This window comes from Leptodactylus fuscus, chromosome 1 (assembly GCF_031893055.1).
Source record: "Leptodactylus fuscus isolate aLepFus1 chromosome 1, aLepFus1.hap2, whole genome shotgun sequence".
NCBI lineage: Eukaryota > Metazoa > Chordata > Amphibia > Anura > Leptodactylidae > Leptodactylus > Leptodactylus fuscus.
This window is the reverse complement of record NC_134265.1, coordinates 78245738-78265790: the sequence shown is the minus strand read 5'-3', so window position 1 is coordinate 78265790 and position 20053 is coordinate 78245738. Positions and strand designations below refer to the sequence as shown.

Below are 20053 nucleotides of genomic sequence, written 5' to 3'. Positions count from 1 at the left end.
AAAGGGGCTTCTATGAAGACCAGAGACCATTTAGTGTATAAACATATTTGGTGCCTAAAGGGATTCAATCATTAAAACTGCATTTTTTCTCACTAACACGTAGAAATAGCCTTAAGGGAGGCTATTCTTCTCCTACCTTTAGACGTCTTCTCTGCGCCACCATTCCGTAGATATCCCGGTTTTCATTGGTATGCAAATGAGTTTTCTCGCAGTACTGGGGGCGGTCCCCAGCGCTCAAACAGAACTCATTTGCATACTGATGAAAACCGGGATATCTACGGAACGACAGCACAGAGAAGACATCTAAGGGCTCGTTCACACGTGGGCAAAGGGGCGGATTTTGACAGCGGATTTCGCTTCAAAATCCGCCCCTTTACAATGTTGGTCTATGCAGACCGCCGGGCTTCTTATTTCCGCTAGCGGCAGGCTGCTGCTAGCGGAGAAAAGAAGCGACAAGTCCTGTCTTCAGGCGGAATCTGCGTCGCGCTGGGCCGCGGCTTTCCCCTCCTGTGTTGGCTCATTTATTTGAGCCGACATAGGAGGGGAAAGCCGCGACCGCGATGGTCGCGGCAGGCGGGTTTTGACCAAAGAGAGACGCGGCTCACCGCGTCTCTCTCTGTGTCAAAACCCACGCGGATGGTTCACATGTGAACTGACCTTAAAGGTAGGAGAAGAGTAGCCTTCCTTAAGGCTATTCCTACGTGTTAGTGAAAAAAATGCAGTTTTAATGATTAAATCCCTTTAAAAACGGCACAACTTAGAGTGGATTGACATGACAGAATGTTTGCAGCGGAAACTGTCACGAAAATTCGGCTTTTCATTTATTTCAATGGGAAGCCAAGTCTTTTTTCATAAGCTTAAAAAATGAGCTAGTGGGGAAAAAAGCGTCCTTCTTCATCTTTGGGCATATTCAGCTCAAGCCTCCCATTGAATTGAGTAGAATTAGGAAATCTTTCTGCAACAAATTTTGCAGGGCATATTCCGCCGTGTGACCCTACCCTAACAATTCACTTGAAAATCCACTAATGCTATAGTGGGGTCTGCCCGTTTTCCGCCTAAAATCAGTACAGAGAAAACTCATACAAGCAGGACATTTTTTAAGCAAAATGAGGGACAGAATCCCCGAACACTAGTGTGAGCCTAGTATGACTTGTAAATTCAAACATTTGCTAATTTTTTTGCCACTTTGTGTGCCTTGCCCAATGGTGTGTTTAAGGAAGTGCCGCAGGACTCTTTTCTTGAGGATCCACTCCCACATGTCTTGCAAGTCAGTGAAATTTTAGCTCAATCTAAATGTGCCAGACTTATATCAGTGCCCAAACATAAACACAGCAATATACGTGGGAGACTCTACACGGGTGCCATCTAAGGAATATCATGCAGTTTTTGGGTAGAAAAGCACCAAAGCACTGTGGTCTGAATATACAAACATACATCAAATGTATATGTGTACAAATAGTAATGTAAAGTTATAATAAAATAGTTGAATATCTCACTCACTTTCCTGGTAAATAACAGAATGAACCTTATTTGCAGTATTGAATGTCAGGCTACATTTTTCGGTACTGTTAAATCCAGTATCCCAATTTTAACCTGTCAAACGTATTCCTAAAGGGCACCCATAGAAATTAATATATCCTTCTGAAGCAGCCCATAAAGGTTCAGGTGAATGGGTCCCTATGCACATATAACTACACACATATAGTGCATTAGGATATCTAGTACAGTCTAGAAAATGGTGTAAAATAGATATAAGGTTTATATTATCAAGGGTTTTTTTTTATATATCATAGCTCTATAGTTCAACTGTACTTTATGGTATAACTACAGTATACTTAAAAAGTTTCACATTGCTTGTTATGTTCCAAGGGACTGGAATGGTCTGCTTGTTTATACGTCATCTTGTTAAGATAATACATAAAGAAGTTAGCATTTCCCCCCCTAATCTCTGCCAGCCATATAGTCACTGGTCACTGTTAGGCTGGTCTTACACGACCATAATGCTTTTACGGTCTGCAAGTTGCTGATCATCAACATAGACTCCGCAGATGCCCGTAAACTGCCACACTCACCCATAGAGTTCTATGGGCGAGTCCGTGCAGTGCCGTGAATTACGGACATGTTCTATAAAGTGCGGATCTCGGTTGCGGCCCGCCACACCACGGATAACATATCTGGTGGTGTAAGAGGCCGCATTGATTATAATGTCTCTGCAAATGGTCCGCAATTGAAAACCCTCAATTGCGGACCATTTGCGGTCTTAAACTACACTCCTGTAAGACCAGCCTTAGGGTCAGTGCACACAAAGTTTTTTGGTGCTGATTTTGACATTGAATACACCTCAAAATCAGCCTCCAAAAAAATCCTCCCAATAGAGTTTTACTGGGAGGCTTTTTTTGGAGGCTGATTTTGAGGCGGATTCAGCGTCAAAAAACTGTGTACACTGACCCTTAGTCTTCATTTGGTTTGTATTAGATTTTAAAAAGTGTTATGTAATTGTTGTTTTTAGCAATGTATCTACATTAATGAAGTGTGACTTGAAGATAACACTAATAAGACTGTCCATCCAGACTTCCAGGCTTTAATGGTGATCTATGTAAATGTCCAAGAAATCTAATTAGCCTCACTATTGAACACTATTGACATAGAAGTCAGTTACTTGGATATAAGACTGTTAAGGTACCCCTAAATAGGAGGAAGTTGATAAAAATGGATGATTTTTAAAAATATTGGCTCTCCATTGGGAATATTTGAACAACAATGATTGTTTAAGCTGATGATGTCATCGTCTGGGTAGATGTTTGATTGTTTTTTCCGATAGTTGGATGAAAGATCCTTCATTCTTACTAAGGTTTTTTGTCCTTTGAAAGAACATTCCCAGGAAGATTGTTCATTCATCGCCCAGTGTCATGAAAATATATGACTAGTTTAAGAAGCTGTATGGTTTGATATGAACACTTATCCCCTGTTCACAGGGCAGGCAATAGGTGTCTGATCACGGGGGGTTCAGCACAAGGTCCCCAAGTGATTCTGAGGACAGCGGACCAACAGCCCACTTACAGCCTCATTGTGAATGGTGCACCAGTGCACTTTTGTAACCAGTGCTCTATTCACTCTCATGGGGCTGTGGGCGCTGCCAGAGATTGCAGTCCCAGCAGCCCCTTAGATGTGAATGGACTGCTGGCCACACAGATGCACTGGCGCACCATTCACAAAGGGGCTTTTGGGGGGGGGGGCACACGATGGCTCAGTGGTTAGCACTGCAGCCTTGCAGCGCTGGAGTCCTGGAGTTCAAATCCCGACAAGGGTAAAAAACCATCTGCATGGAGTTTGTATGTTCTCCCCATGTTTGCATGGATTTCCATCCCATATTCCAAACACATACTGATAGGGAAAAATTTACATTGTGAGCTCTATGTGGGCTCACAATCTACATTAAAAAACAAAAACAAAGGGGCTTTTGGGGGATTTTCAGCCCCCCATCCTCCTGATCGTTAGGGGAACTAGGTTTGGGCCCCAACGATCAACAACTTATCTTCTTTCCTGTGTGTGGTTGGGAGATAAATGTCAATAATGACACAACCCCTTTAATTATGTGTATGGCTCCATCTGCAAAACCATCATTAACAAAATAATCAGCAACAGATTTAACCGTGTGAATTTGGCATTAGACTTCAGTCACTCTCTATATACATACAGTATACACACAGTATTCTGCTTAAAAGACAACCCACGGCCCTGAAGATTTACTATCATTTCTGCCATAAACTGGCTTAGATTGTAGAGTAGATCTGTTCCAATGCCTATCTGGTGTAGATTTGAGTTTGGTGTGCATAGGGCTAGCAATGTGCCTAATTTATTTAGGATCATGAACCTATTAATAAATTATTTGCATCTTCTCTCTTGGTGCAGAGGGGATTTAGATTGGCTCAAAAATTCTTCTCAAGCAGTGTGCGGTCATTTATGAAGACCCATGGAGTGATAAACATTTCTCTATTTTATAGTACGTTTACAGAGTCAACCTTGGTGAGGTAGAAGTCTACTGTAGTAATAGGGAAGCCCCTAAAGAGTTACTATGATGAATCCGTGTACACCCAGTTTCCACACTGAAGATAAGTAATCATGTCTAGGTCACAGGCTGCACTTGTACAAGGTGGGTTTTGCAAGTCTCTGATATTAATGTCCTATCCAAAAAAAGAGCAAAGACAATGTAAAGCTGGATGTAAGTATGTACTGATATAAAAAGAGAGGCTCCAAAGGAGTCCTCATTGAACTAAAGCTTTTTCCCTGGCTAGTCATTTTTATCATTCACAATGACTAATTTTGACCACCGATTTCTGGCTGACAGCCCTTTCATATTCCGCAAAAGACTGAGTTAGACACTGACAACAATCTGTTGTGTTTCTGGTTGTCTCTGGTTCTTCAATAGACACTGAGATCAGAGCTCTACACAGCAGGTCAGATTGTCAGTTTGTAGTTTTAACTTCTCATTACGTTGTTCAAATTCTTACCTGTGAAAGGACGTTGGAATTTGGAGACACTGTTGCAAAAGTATAACTTTGTTTGCCCAGTATAAAGAAACAGACACCTGAACAATCCCATTAAAGTTAATCAGGCTGTCGGTCTCCATATGTGACCATTGTAGCGGTCTGCTTATCCATTGTTTTAGTCCTCCGATAACCCAGAACAACAGATAGGCTGAGGCTAGTGTGAACTTAGCATCATTTAAAAAACTGAAACCTTTAGCACAGAGCCATTTTAAATGGTTCATGTCAAATAACTTGTTCTTCAATGATAACGTGATCGCTGTAATTAGTACAAATCACTAATTAAAAAGATCAATATGGCATCTGTTATTACCCCTTTCCTGCGCCTTATTCAAAGCTAGCTACACTATTTTGGCTCTGTCTGCAGCTACAACTATCCTGTGTATCTTAGACAGTGGTTAAGGCGCAGAAGCTCTTTGCAGACCACTGTGGTTTGCTAATTCATTGGTGAAAATAAATTGTTTTCTTGTGGGTTGCTTATCATTATTGGATTATTTGCTGTTAATGGCTGCACAAATTTGCACGTCACTGGCAAACCATGGCCATGTCTTGACAACCTGCAAGTTGCAACTACTGTTGTTGTTGTGTTTTTTTTGTTTTTGTTTTTTTAAAGAGGTGAAAGCACTTTCATAACACAGTAAAACTGGATACTCTGTCTCCCATTCATTTAAGTTAAAATGGCCAGGTAAAATTTAAAGTTTAAATCTGCTGGAGCAGTGATAAAAAAAAATGCATACTCACCTATCCTGTTCTTCTCGGTGTCATCCCGCTCCTCCTTGTTTGTCTGCTCTCCTGTATCTCTTTCGACTTTCTGCTGAATCCACTGATTGGCCTCAGTGGTCATGTATTTTCTCGCAATGTGTGGATGGGATTCAAAAAACGCCTCCAAAATCTGCTTAAGGGCGGGGGGCGGGGCCCCCCCTTGTGGCTTAAACTCGGCCACAGAAAACAGGTGCAGCATTTTACAGTCACTGAAAGGTGGATTGGAAGAAACCTTTGTGGACTCTCTGTAAAAAACGATGCAGGAAGAACTGCAATATGTTACCACTGTGGTTTTTCCTGCAGTTTTTTTTGTGCTGCGTCCCGTTATGTGGGGCCCAAGCCTAAAACATCTGAAGCAGATTTATTTCTGCCTGACAAAAAACTCCATGTGAACATACCACGAAGAAAGTATTTCTAATAATACACCTTATGGTATATATATACATCTTCCTGCAGAGATAGCATTGTCACACGTTTTAGATGTAATTGCTGTGTGCTTTGAAATAGAAAATGGATTTATTGATCTGTTTTTTTCACAACTGAGTGATAGCATTTATTTCTTGACAAAGGTCCATTTAATAATGCATGTGCTTTGTAATATAATTTGTTATTTTAGGCTCGCACTGGCATGTACAACCATCATCTGGTATATTCCGCTCTTGTCAAACTCACAAAAATAGGGCAAATATGAATCCACCATTCTGTGCTATAAAAACCAAAGTACCCCCACAGAAACACACAATGCATAAATTATCAGTATATCTTTATTAAATTACAATAATAACTATGCAATTACAATAAATATATAAAAAGCATAGAGACAAACACCCCAAAGATAGGCAGAAAGTATGTGCAAACAAGTATGAACACACATAAATATAAAGCAGTTGAAAAATTAACTTGAAAAAGGTTAAACAGGATAAACAAGGAATGTCATTTTAATATATAAAAACAGGGGCAACACGGTAGCTCAGTGGTTAGCACTGTAGCCTTGCAGCGCTAGAGTCCTGGGTATAAATCCCACCAGGAACAACAATTGTAAGTAGTTTGTATGTTCTCCCCGTGTTTGCGTGGATTTCTTCCTATTCTACAAAGACATACTGATAGGAAAACCCCCCCAAAAAACAGAACAAAAGTAAAGCTGCACCCCAATGCGCGTTTCACACCCAAGCTTTGTCTGGGGGAAGCTGAGCATCCAACTGATCACCCACCTCACAACCTCTTACTAGATAAGTTACATGATCATGAACATTGATCCCTGATGAAGAGTATCATTTGCAAAACATCGCAGCATTAATGGATAACTGAATTGTAGACCGTTCCTTATGGTGTAACTATTTATACAGAATCAGATACCTTTTTGGGGGGATGTCATATATCCTTCTTTGAATATCGAATTAGGAGTTTGATCAGTTTCTATAGTGATCGTGCACCCAATAGGTGTTATGTCAGTTGTTCTCTCTCTCTCTCTCCCTCCTTAAATATGCAGAAATCTTGCAACAGTTTTTGCATTTTTACACCACTCCGTGCTTTCTAAACTACCTGTTGTGGGAGAGTATTAAAAATGTGTCAAATTTATCATAAATTTATCATTGACTAGCTGGTACCCGCGACTTCGTCTGCGGTGATTGTAGAAGTGGGTATATACAGGCGTGGGTAAGGTTTTCGTACTGTGTATAAGGTATGGGATATGAAATGTAACTTTGTATCTTGTTTTTGCTGTAATTCAGAGAATACGTGAGACTTTTGTGTTGAAGTTAATTTGTATTTGAGCTGCTATACGGTGTTGTGAGAAACTGTACATAGTGACTTTGGGACAGAAGTATTTGAAGTTAACCCTTTCCCGTCGATGGCATTTTTTGATTTTGGTTTTTCATTTTTGACTCCCCTCCTTCTAAACCCCATAACTTTTTTATTTCTCCGCTCCCAGAGTCATATGAGGTCTTAATTTTTCTTGGGACAAATTTTTCTTCATGATGCCACCATTATTTATTCTATATAATGTACTGGGAAGCAGGGAAAAAATTCTGAATGGGGTGGATTTGACAAAAAAATGCATTTCTGCGACTTTCTTAGGGGATTTGGTTTTACGGCGTTCACTGTGCTACCAAAATGACATGTCCTCTGTATTCTGTGTTTCGTTACGATTCCGGGGATACCAAATTTATATGGTTTTATTTACATTTTGACCCCTTAAAAAAATCCAAAACTGTGTTAAAACATTTTTTTTTGAAAAGTCGTCATATTCCGACAGCCGTAACTTTTTTATACGTGCATGTACGGGGATGTATAGGGCATCTTTTTTTGCGGGGTCGGGTGTACTTTTTAGTTCTACCATTTGCGGGAAATGTTATTGCTTTGATCACTTTTTATTCAAATTTTTATCAGAATCAAAAGAGTGAAAAAACGGCGGTTTGGCACTTTTGACCATTTTTCCCGCTACGGCGTTTACCGAACAGGAAAAATATTTGTATAGCTTTGTAGAGCGGGCGATTTTGGACGCAGTGATACCTAACATGTATGTGTTTCACAGTTTTTTACTACTTTTATATGTGTTCTAGGGAAAGGGGGGTGATTTGAATTTTTAATCCTTTTTATTTGTTTTTATATGTTTTTTACTTTTTTTTTAAACTTTTTTTTTTTTGCATTTATTAGACTTCCTAGGGGTATTGACATGGGTGGGCGGTGTCGCGGATTGTCAGAGCGGTGGGGGTCGGCAAACATGGCTGCTCCAGAGCGTTAAAGAGAGCCTCCTGTAGTATCGTTAAGGTGAGGGGCAAAGTGGTAAAGTATATGTGTATGTGATTGTGTGGGGTTAGGGGCGAGGCTGTAGAGGGCAATATGAATTTTGTGGCTTGCTATGGTCCAAAGTGTGTGAGATTGCAGAGATGGTGATGTGAGTTTGGGTTTTGTGGGGGTCCTGGCACAAACGTATGTGTGCTGTTGTGATGAAAAGTAGCCTATTGCACAATCGGGTGTATTAACTATGTTAGTGGAAACTTTCAGCCAAATCGGTCGAGCGGGTTTTGCGTGATTGAGGAACAAACATCCAAACAGCCAAACACACAAACCCACAAACATCCAAACTCACAAACTTTCACATTTATAATATTAATAGGATAAATCATAAATAAAATATCACAGATCAATATCATTGATAAATTTACCCCAAACTATGGCAGAGCAGACTCTGACCTTAAGGGTTAGCTGCACACAACCTATTATACCTACTCGGAAACCGCCAGCGTTTCTGTAGGTGTAATTGACATGCTGCGATTTACAAAAACGTGAGCATTTACGCTCTGTATATTTTTCTGAAATGTGTGAATGGGATTAGACAGAATCCCATCCAATTTGTAAGTACTGTAAAACCAAATCGCTCTGTCTTCATGATGTGGGGCCCAGGCCTAAAGGGATTGTGCCCCAAGCAGGCTGGGCAAGGTGAAACATAACAAAAGAAAATTTGTACTCTCCTATCCCTGGCTCACCTGTCCTGGGATTGCTGAAATTCCTTGGACAACCCCTTTAATGTTATACAGTACTTGCAAAGTAAGAAAAAGTAATTTTGATTGGGAGCAGAGCTACAGTAATGTATAGAGCCATCTGCTTAATACACTGTACACTGTATATTACTGTCCCCAGGAGCAGTCACAAACACTTGCTTAGTGCCAGGCATGAGTGTTGGACCTACCCAAAATCAACTATTGATGATCAATACTGACCATCAAAAATAAAAAAAAATCCTCAAAGATTCCTTTAACCCCTTCCCGCCTATGGCACTTTTTGACTTCCTGACCAAGCTCGATTTTTCAAAACTGACATGTGTCACTTTATGTGGCAATAACTTTGGAATGCTTTAACTTACCAAAGTGATTTTAAGATTGTTTTTTCGTAACACATTGTACTTCATGTTAGTGGTAAATTTTGGTTGATATGTTTTGTGTTTAATTATGAAAAAATTGGAAATTTGGTGGAAATTTTGAAAAATATGCATTTTATAAAGTTTGAAATGATGTGCATTGCATACAGATAGTCAGACCGCCAAAATTATATCATAAATCTCATGTCCCAGATCTCTGCTTTATGTTCGCATCAAACTTTAGGAGCCCTTTTAATTTTTACAGACATTATAAGATTTACAAGTGAAACAACAATATTCAAAATTTTCAAGAAATTTCCAAAACCCATTTTTTAAGGGACTAATCCAGTTATGAAGGGGTTTTGAAAGACCCTTGTATTAAAGCCCCCCATAAATCACCCCATTTTCAAAACTGCACCCCTTAAATAAGCCAAAACAAGATATACCTAGTAATTTAACCCTATAAGTGCTTAACAGGAATTAATACAAAATGGAGGTGAAATTTTCAAATTTGAATTTATTTTACTAATATTTTCGTTTAGCCCTAGAATTTGCACATTCACAAGGGGTTAAAGGAGAAAACGTGTCCCACAATTTGTTAGGCAAGTTCTCCCGACTACCATAGTACCCCACTTGTGGGTGTAAACTAATATATGGACGCACAGCGAGACGCAGGAGGGAAGGCACGCCAAGGAGCTTTTAGAGGGCAGATCTGGCTGTGATCAGTTTCAGGAACCATGTCGCATTTACAAAGCCCTTGAGGAGTCAAAACAGTGGAAACCTCTAGAAAGTGACCCCATTTTGAAAACCGCACCCCTCAAAGAATTTATCAAGTGATGTAGTGAGCATTAGTAACCCCGAAGTGAATGTGTAAGCTGTGCGGAGTAAATTGGGTACACCAAATCCCATTCTATTTTCCCACCAGCTCCTATGACGCGGACGGGGAAGAGGGGCATTCTGGGGGATCAGCGCTGCTGTATTATCTCTCATAAGCTCTAAATATGGGGTGTCCCCTGAAAACGCTCGCACCGCTTACACATTTCCTTCTAGTCGCAGCCACTTATGTCCTAATGATTTGGCGACTTTTGGGGTTTTTGTCTTCACATTGTACAAGGTAGATTTTTATTTTTATTTTCTGGCAATGTGGCCATATGAGGGCTTGGTGTTTGCAGTATTAGATGTGCTTCTCAATGCCACCATTTTGGGCCCTGTAACTTATTGACTACATTTTATTAACTCTTTCTGGGTGGGATGTAAAAGGAAACATCAATTCTGGCATTGCTTTTTAGCATTTATTTTTTTTTCCCGTGCAGCGTACAGCATAAGTAACATGTTACCTTTATTCTGCGGGTCGCTACGATTACGGCGATACCTCATTTATATTATTTTTTAATGCGTTGCTATTTGTGCAGAATAGAATTCAATTCAGGGAAAAAAATCAATTATTTTTGCATCGCCATCTTCTGAAAGGCATAACGTTTTTATTTTTCACTAGACAGAGCTGGTTGAGGGCTTATTTTTTGCGGGAAGACCTCTTCCTTTTTATTGGTACCATTTTGGTTTTCATCTGACCATTTGATTACTTTTTATTGAACATTTTGTAAGGGAAAGGTGGTGAATAATCATTATTTTGTGCGGTTTTCTACGTTTTTTTTTAACGACATTCGCCGTTCGGGTTAAATAATGTTTTAATTTTATTGTTCAGGTTATTACAGACGCGGCGATACCAAATATGTAATGTTTTTTTCTATTTTTCTTTATTTTACATAATAAAACATTTTATATGGGGAAAATGGGATTTTTGGGGCTTTATTTATTTCTATTTTATTTTAAACTTATTTGAACTTTTTTATTTTTACTTTTGTCCAACTTTTTTTTTCTGTCCCCATGGGGGATTGAAGCAGTGATCTGCTGATCACCGCTTCACTACATATACACTGCAATACACGTGTTACACGTGTATTGCATTGTATAGGAAGCTGTCAGCCTGTGTAGACGCACAGGCTGACAGCTTCATTTACGGCAGGATCAGCCAGGTGCGAGGACGGGGTAAGTGAAGGGGCAGACCCGGGGTCACTGATCAGACCCCGGGCTGCCCCCTACGAACACCGGCACCCCCCGAAACCGGCACGGGGGGTGCCGATCGGCACCATTTTAGAACGGAACCCCGGAGGTGCCGGCGGTCATGTTGATCGCCGGCATATCAGGGGTTAACACCCGCGATCGGACCCGGGTCCGACCGCGGGTGTTACAGAGCATTGTCAGCCGTGTATTACGGCTGACACCCGCTGTGCATGGTGCGCACACAGTTTCTGTGTGCGCACCATGCATCCGCAGTAATAGTATGGCGGTTTGCGGGAAGCCCTTCCCAGCAGCGCCGTACTATTACGGCAAATGTCGGGAAGGGGTTAAACACCCCTCTCTACAAAGAAGTATACTACACTTGGCATGTCCTGAAGGTCATGGGCCCCAATGCAAAATTGGTGAGAGAATTTCCCATGTTATATGTTATATATACTGCTATCTGACTTTCAGTAAAGTGATTTTATACTTTCTAATATTCCATGTGTTCCCCTTTTTCCTCCAAGTGATAATCTTAGAAATTGTAGCCTCAGGGGTACAATAAAATCCATATGTCGATGATGAATTTGTGGATAGCTCTCTATGACCCAATTATGATGCATGGTGTGTTACAAGGTTTCCATGTTCTTGGACGTCCTCTTTGAAGAGTAAGTTATGAAGGTTATCTCTAAATGACTTGGTCACTTTTTATGTGATGTTTTTCAGGCATATGTACACTGTTACTCTTTTTTTCCCCCTTCTTTATGAGGAGACATAAGTAAGCGGCTGAAGATATCTCCTGGGCTTCGTTTATTTGAGTGCTTTGTTTGTCTGATTTTCCCTGGTGTTCTGGTGTATTTATCCAGCCTGTCTTCACCATACACCCCATAAAAGATGCACAAGACGCAGCGTCAGGAATGGAACTTTGTGTAAACTTGATTATGGCCAGTGGTGCCTCTGCAGAAGAGAGAATAAAACAGGGTAATGATGTGTTTAACAAGATGCAGCCTTTCTTACTTCCTATAAAAACAAATGGGACAGATGTTTGTTCCCTATTGGATTTGTCTGTCTATCTGTTGTTATGAAAATCTCAATTAAACAGGACAGTTGTGCATAGTAACATAAAAGCCCAGGCCTGGAAAGCTCACAGCAGTGCCTTCTATCATTTTTAAAGGTGGCAATGGAATGGAATGGTGGAATGGAAAATGCATTCATCCACTAAACAGCCCGTGTCTGTTGTTTTTACATTTAGGATCACTGGGAATATTATTTTTCTCTAAGATATGACTTTCCACCGAAAAACACCTACCTATAATATAAGATATGGGGGGGGGTAAGTGTTTGATCACTAGGGATCAAAACACTGGATGCCTCTCCCACCGTTCACAAGAACAGGGTTTTTTGAGTCCTCTGTATGAATGGAGTGATCATGTACATACATGACCGTTTCTATATCCACTTCTAAGGGACTAAAGTTAAGTACAAGTCCATCAGTCCTATAGAAGTGAATGGACTGGTTACTTATTCCACATCATGTGGACAGGGGTAAGTTTTATACTGGTAAAATCCCTTTAGAGTTTAAGAAACACCAGCTGGACCATTGGGATCCCCACTGATAATGAAAACATAATGATAGTTCCGCTTGGCTCAGTGCTGCAGCCACATCAGGGGTTCTCTGTCACAGCACCATACTTATCCCGGAGGTAAGTCTGATATTTGAGATCATCCATTTTTTCTTGTACTTACAAGTATTCTTTTCCTCTTGGTATGCACTGTATTTTCTTTGCTAGGATAAAATACTCCCAAATGGGTTTATTATAGTTAAGTATTAGTTAATGAGGTTTTCCAGGCAAAAGATGTTTTTTTTTTTTTTTTTTTAATTTTTTAAATTTTTTTTATAAAAAGTTCTGTAAGTCCTTTTAAATGGTTAATAAATGCACCCATATACCTTTAGCAGTGTTTTGAGGGATTTCTGGATGTCTCTGACAGCTTCTAGTATCTTCTGCTTTTGTTTACCTGGTTCAGCTTCCTGCAATGTAACTTCTACAGTAGCTCCCTCTGACCTCTCTCCCTCGCACTTCCTCACTCTCCGTCTTCCTCATTCCCTTTTCCTTCCTCACTCCCTGTCTCTCTGGCTATCCCGCCCACTACTAGCCCTGCCCTATCTACTCATCCCCTGACCCCATTATATACTTACCTGTCTTCCTACTGTGGGACGCCCCTCCTTCTTATTTGGTTCTGCCGGCGCACACTATTGTCCCAGTGCTTCTTTGTGCCCTACATACTGCGTGGAAGCTGCACAGGAGAGGTGGATTATCAGCTGCAGACCACAGATCAGCGCTGGGTCTACAGAGCATGCCGGCAGCCAGAAAAGAGGGAGGATCCATCTCTCCGGAAGAAGTCTGGAAGAAAGATAAGTAAATATGATGGGGTGGATGGGGGTGGGGTGGAAGTAGTAGTAGTACTAGTAGTACTGACATTGACCATAAATAGGAAAGGAATTGTCACCGGATACCCAGCAAATGTGTTTTTTTTTTTTTTTTTTTTTCTCTCTCTTTCTCTCTCTCTCGCTCCCTCTCCCTACCTACCTACCTACCTATGAGGACTATGGACTTGGGACTAATTTTGGCTGAAGTTGAAAAAAAGTTACCAACTCCAATCTCAAAACAAAATGATTTGTTATTTTTAGTTATATTATACAGTTATTAATTTTGTATAATTAGATGTACAGTTTGCTACATCTTTACTTTCCTAGGAATTCAATCTCTAGTTTTTTAATACATTAGAGAATTACTACTCTTTGTGACTGTGCCTGTCATCCTTTTGTGCGGTTGTCAGAGTTGGTCTGTGGAAAAAAATTGAGAGTCTTTGGTTTGGTCTGACTGCTCACCTGGGTCTAGAAGTGCAACCTCCTTAAGTAGAGTCACCTTTCACTTTACTAGATAATGAGCAGACGACTGGCACTGGGCACAATAAAACTCCATCTTTATTTCATTTACGTAAAAAAACAAACATAAGCTCATGTGGAAAGACAAGTAAAAGGCGACCTTACTGATCCTTAGTCTCTTAGTCATGGCCTTGTGGGAATCTTAAAATACTCCACCCATGTCAATAACATTAATTAGAAACAGGTGAACAAGTACTAAGAAAACATGCTAAAACATAGTAAAAAACACATTTGATACAGTACATATGTGATATTTAATAATGCAAGAAGAGATCCATTCTGTAAATAACACCATCTAGATAAGTGGTTTGTATCCTAAAAGCACAAGAAGTTTTATTGACTATGTAGAGATGTCTTCTTCAGAGTAACCCTCTCTACACTATGTAAAGTAAACAGAAACATCTCCTGTGTGTTTTTTAAGAACAAGGCAAGATACATTAGAAGGGTTACTAGTGTTCGGGATGTCTGAACTTTGTGTAACATACATACTGTGCAGTATTTTACACTCACTACATTGTATATAATACACTTTATGTGCATTGTCGCAGTTTATATAGTGATTGATAGAGATCTTGCCGCCCACAAGACTTTCAGAAAATAGAGCGTTGGGAAGGGCCATCAGCCTTGTCAGATTTATTATTGGTTTATGGCAGAAATCTATGTCAGCTACAAGCTGGTGTGGATTTCAATGCAGGAGTATGGCTTGATACAAGCTGCGTCTGATGAAGAGTAAGGCCATGTTTACATCTGCGTCCTGGCCTCCATTATGCAGGTTTCTGTTTCCTGCCTGAAACTGAGCAGGAGTCGGAAACTTGCAGGCATTTTTCAAATCTGTTCATTTGAATGGGTTTGAAAAGTGTCCAGCCGTGAGTGTCGGTCAGCGTTTTGTGGGCTCCGTGGTGAAACCGTTTTTTTTTTTTAACTGGACACAGAGTCGGACATGCAGGACTTTGTGTCTGGTTTAAAAAAAACGGTTTCGCCTCGGAGAGCATAAAACACTCACCGGTGCTCATGGCCGGACATGGACTGTCGGGTTTCCGTCTTCTGTCTGCAGAAGACGGAAACTCGACAGCTGGAGACCGGGCGCAGATGTGAACGAGCCGTAAACCAGGTGCATGAGATGTGCAGACTAATGCCAGTCTCCATAAATTTTCCCCTATGTATTGTTATTGCTGTTCACTAAATTTTATGGGCTTTCAACAGAAAAAGTGAATCCTTCTTTAAATAATTCTCATAAAATATTAACTTGAACAGCATAGGTGAGTTACTGACAATTCCTTTAATATGGCCATAATATTGACCATAGGTAGTTACAAAGGTTGGATCATTTGTGTCTTTTTTCTGTTATACTGGTGGTCCATTCTGTTTTTTTCTGTTTGCTATTCACTCTAATAGAAGAAGTAGCCATACAGAGAAGAACAGAAAAAAAATGACTCAGACATATAAATATTAACTAAACACAAAGGTGGAGATTCATTTTGAAACATAGTGCAAGGGAAAAGCAAGTGCAGAAAGTTATAGCTTACATCTGTGTACATTTTTAACATTATATCTTTATTAAAACATGTTTGCAAGCTAAGAGTAGAACATAAAACCAGATAAAACAGCTACAAATCCATGTAGAGATAGTCCTGGTGCAGTGGGGACAAGTAGTTTCAGGTAAATTAGGTTAAGGGGGCATAACTGTAAGGGTAGGAAGGTTGCAGGGGAGCGTATGTATCTGTCAAGGGTGTCTCATACCTGGAGAAGAACATATTTAGGGAAAGAGTTTCTCAAAACCAAACCTGGTTGCGCGCTCTCTCGGAAGAACAGGAATCCGTTAGGCAGAAGTAGTGGCAAAAGTGGATTTTATTGGTATAAGAACGTGTTTCAGGGTATGCCTCTGCGCTAGGTACCGATACCCCGAAACGCGTTATCCTATACCAATAAAATTCACTTTTGCCACTACTTCTGCCTAACGGATTCCGGTTCTTCCGAGAGAGTGCACAACTGGGTTTGGTTTTGGGAAACTCTTTCCCTAAATACGTTCTACATGTCTGGTCAGCCTGGAGTCGTAAACCGGTACACGCAACTCATCCCACTTGGTTTCAACTCATCAACACGCCATAAAGCGTAAGAGTCACTATTATTGAATTATTGTCAGACGGAACCACATATCGCTGTACTGTGTGGGCGGGGAGGAACGCTCCCTCCCCTCCTGATAGTGCTCTTCTATGGACGAGTACTGTGAGCAGAGGGAGGGGGCTCACACAGCACAGCACTATAGGCGCTGCTGGGAAGAAAGACGTTCCTGACAGACTGGCAGGAACGCCCTTCTGACTGTGAAGAGTTACGGTACCGGCACCAATAGTTCTTCACCCGGGGCACAGATCGTGAAAGCCGACAGTGCGATGAATTCAGCGCACTGTCAGCTTTCCAGCAGTATATAGAACTGCCTTTGCCCAAACCCATGAAAGGTCCTCTTTAACATAGTGTCCCGGAGAGGTGAGTAACAGTGTTTATTATGTTTCCTCATCTCCCCTGTTGCTCCGATTATTATACTCGGGGGTCTGAAAAGACCCCTGAGTATAATAATAGTTCATGGGTGTGCAACTGTGGGGCATAATAGAGCTTGGAGGGTCCACTGTGGCCCCGTAACCTCTATTATGCCCCACAGCAGCCCCCCTGCAACCTCTATTGTGCCACTGTGGGGCATAATATAGGCTGCAGGGGCCGCTGTGGGATATATTATATATATATACTATATATATATATATATATATATATATATATATATATGTACATATATAGGGGTTGGGTGCGTGGAGAATTGAGGAGTCAAAGATGTCTATGTTTCAAACTTTACAGAGTCAAGTCACAGCTGAAAGAAGTGGTCATGGCGGTCCAAAGGGAAGAGACTGGAAATGTGGGGAGACGTCTCCTGAGAGTATTACTGCATTGTATTTATTGTAATGTCCCCCCCCTCCTGCTGTCTTTGGCTGACGATCAAAAGATGAACATCTTTCGATCGTCCGCTTCAAGCAGCAGAGAGGCTAGGTTCACCACTGGATGGAACATCTGTCAGGATTGTTCTATAAGGAGGTTCCTTTGAAGCGCGGCCATTTTTGACCACTGTTACTACTACATACCTGGAGAAGATGAGGGTAGGGAGATGTCTGAGACCGTGTAGGGTTTTAAAGAAAAACATTAAAGGCTGGGGAATATTGGAAGGTGTCCTTTAGCTGCCAGGTCTGTTGTGTGCGTGTGGATTCTGACATAGTGCAGGCAACATAAGCTCCATGCATTAAATGCTTAGAATCTCTTGAATCCAGTCACATAAGGTGGGAGCCATAGTGCTTTTCCACTGTCTAGGCATGTGACTGTGCAGGCCGCAATTAGAAGGAAACCAATAAAGGGATCAAAGCCTTAGGTTAAGTCTATTAGGGAAGATGGAAATCAATAAAATGGAAGGGGTGCTGTCCAGCTGTACTCTGGTGATTTCATAGATGGGTTCTGTGACCTTAGACCAGAAGGGTTGGAGGACCGAGCAAGCCCAACAGATATGGGACATTGTGCCCCTATGTCTGCCACAGCACCAGCATAGGTCAGAAGCTGTAAGAAACATGGCATGGAGGGTCACTGAGACACCTTAAGAGGATTTTGTAATTTGTTTCCTGAGCTCGGCAATAGATTGAGAGCTTGTGGCAAGATCCAAAGGCAGAATGCCACTGATGAGGGGAGCAGGTGACTCCCAGGTCCTCCTCCCATCTGGGGGTGAAACATGGTAGCAGAGATGTTTGCGGGTTGGTGAACAAATAGTATATGACAGATATTGTCCATATAGGATGAGGAGATGCAGAAGGTTTCAAATGGAGACAATGGTCTGTGTAAGCGGCGCTTATTACGGGATTTGGTGTACAAATGGCTCAGCTGAAGATAGTGCCACTTAGTGAGTGCTGAATGCTTTGGGGTTGGAATAGTTCAATGAAGTTTCAGTGAGGTTTCAATGAAGACATGGTGAAATTTGAGTGTTGTCTGGTGAGTGTGTTGTGAAAGGAAGGATGGCATTTGGGCAGGGGGGAAGTCTGCTTATATGAAATCAGGGTAAGAGTGCCATCCTGTGTGAAGAAGTTTGCAGTTTTAAGATCCCCATGACCTTCTGGGCCACAAAGGGGAGGGCAGCTAGTAATGACTTAGACCAGTGGTGAATGTGAAGCCAAGGGAGGACTTCAAGTGGGTTGTGGAAGAGACTGGATTTCAGGGCCACCCACAGTTTAGAAGATTTAGAGTAATGCCAGTCTACTATGCGGGTCATGGCAGCAGGTAAATGGTGGTAGAGGCAATTTGGAACCTCCAGACCCCTTTGAACTCTATTTGGGGTTAGCATTGTGATCCTAGGAAATTTAGAGGTCCATAATAATTTAGTGAACATACCCTGAAGAGACTTGCAGAATGATCTGGGAAGGAGGATGGGAATAGTTTGGAATAGATATAGGAGCCTAAGGAGGATGTTCATTTTTAGAATATTTATGCGATCAAACCAAGAGAAACCCATTGGTCCAGGCCTGTCCGAATGGTGCAAAGTATGGGGAGAAAATTAAGATTGTAGACCTGAGATGGCTTCACAGAGAGGTGACCCCTTATGCTGTATTAAATGCTTCCTGTACAAGTGATAATGACTTGTTACCCTGTAGTGTGCACATACTGTTGAGCTCTAGTGACATAGATCACAACTGTGAATTATAATAATGTAGGTGTGAAATAAACATATAAAAAGGCCATCACCCCTTATAAGTGGGTGTTATTGTCATATAGTACAGAAATGAGTTGATGCCCTCTGAAATATATTTGTTGAATTATATTCTCTGCCTCAGTTATTGTTCAGTGCGTGACCTTGTAGCATCTGTAAAAAGTTCATTAGGGGATCATAACTGAGTGAGCAAGGCCATCTAATGTGTTGTGATCTGAATTGTTACAAACCTGTTAGCTGGAAAATTGGATTGACAGCCATTGAAAAGCACAACAAACAAGAGATCTGCATTCATTATATTCTCAAATCAGAGCTGTACCGCAAGGCCATGATCAAAGGCAACAGAATGATATTGTATATGGCCAACTTTTCAATGTTCTTCTACTTGCTGCCTTGTCTTGGAGAGCATGTCTGCTTAACAAGCAATACAGTCTAGATCCTACTAAGGCACATGTATAAATACAAGAAGCTGGTGTACTGTATGTTGTGCAGGAACTGTACCAGATGGATGCACCAGATTTACAGTTGTTCCCTGGCACATGTGTAGGACTGTTTCCTGTTGTGTACTATTCTAAAAAGGTGTTGACAAGGGTGTGAAAGGGAGTCTGTCAGCAGAACCCAGCCCAATAAATAGGCAGCTTAGGGTCACCTGAATCAAATTGTGTTTTCCCACTGTGAATTGGTACCTCTCTTGCCGAAATTTCACCTTTTTTTTGTCAATATGCAAATGAACTCTTTGCTGCAACGAGGGCATTGCCCAAAGAGGTAAGCGTCAATGTCCTTGTTGCGCGAAATTGCTAATTTACATATTGCCAATAAAGGTAATATCTTGGCCACAGAGGCACCAATTTACAAAGTGAAGAAAACTGTTTGATTATGGTGATCCTGTGTAGGCAGAGTTCTGGTGACAGACTTCCTTTAAATTGAGTCTATCAGGTCCAACACATCTCCCAAACCAATAATAGTGCAGTGTAGTTGCCTTTAATTGAAGCAAAAACATACTTTCTGGTGAAGCAATGCAGAGATAATATGTTCATAGGTATGCAAATTAGCCTGCAAGTGCATCATGGGCGGGACTTGATTTACCAGATTCACCATCCAACATTTGTGATACAACCAGAGGTTGAAAATGTCAGTCACAGTCATTT

The 20053-nt window shown here is 41.1% G+C and overlaps 1 protein-coding gene across 1 annotated transcript in view; it reads left to right on the top strand.

The window, feature by feature from the left end:
• DTWD2 (DTW motif tRNA-uridine aminocarboxypropyltransferase 2) overlaps nucleotides 1-20053 on the top strand; it is a 171309-nt gene that overhangs the window by 528 nt on the left and 150728 nt on the right. The gene's annotated exons all lie outside the window — the stretch shown is intronic.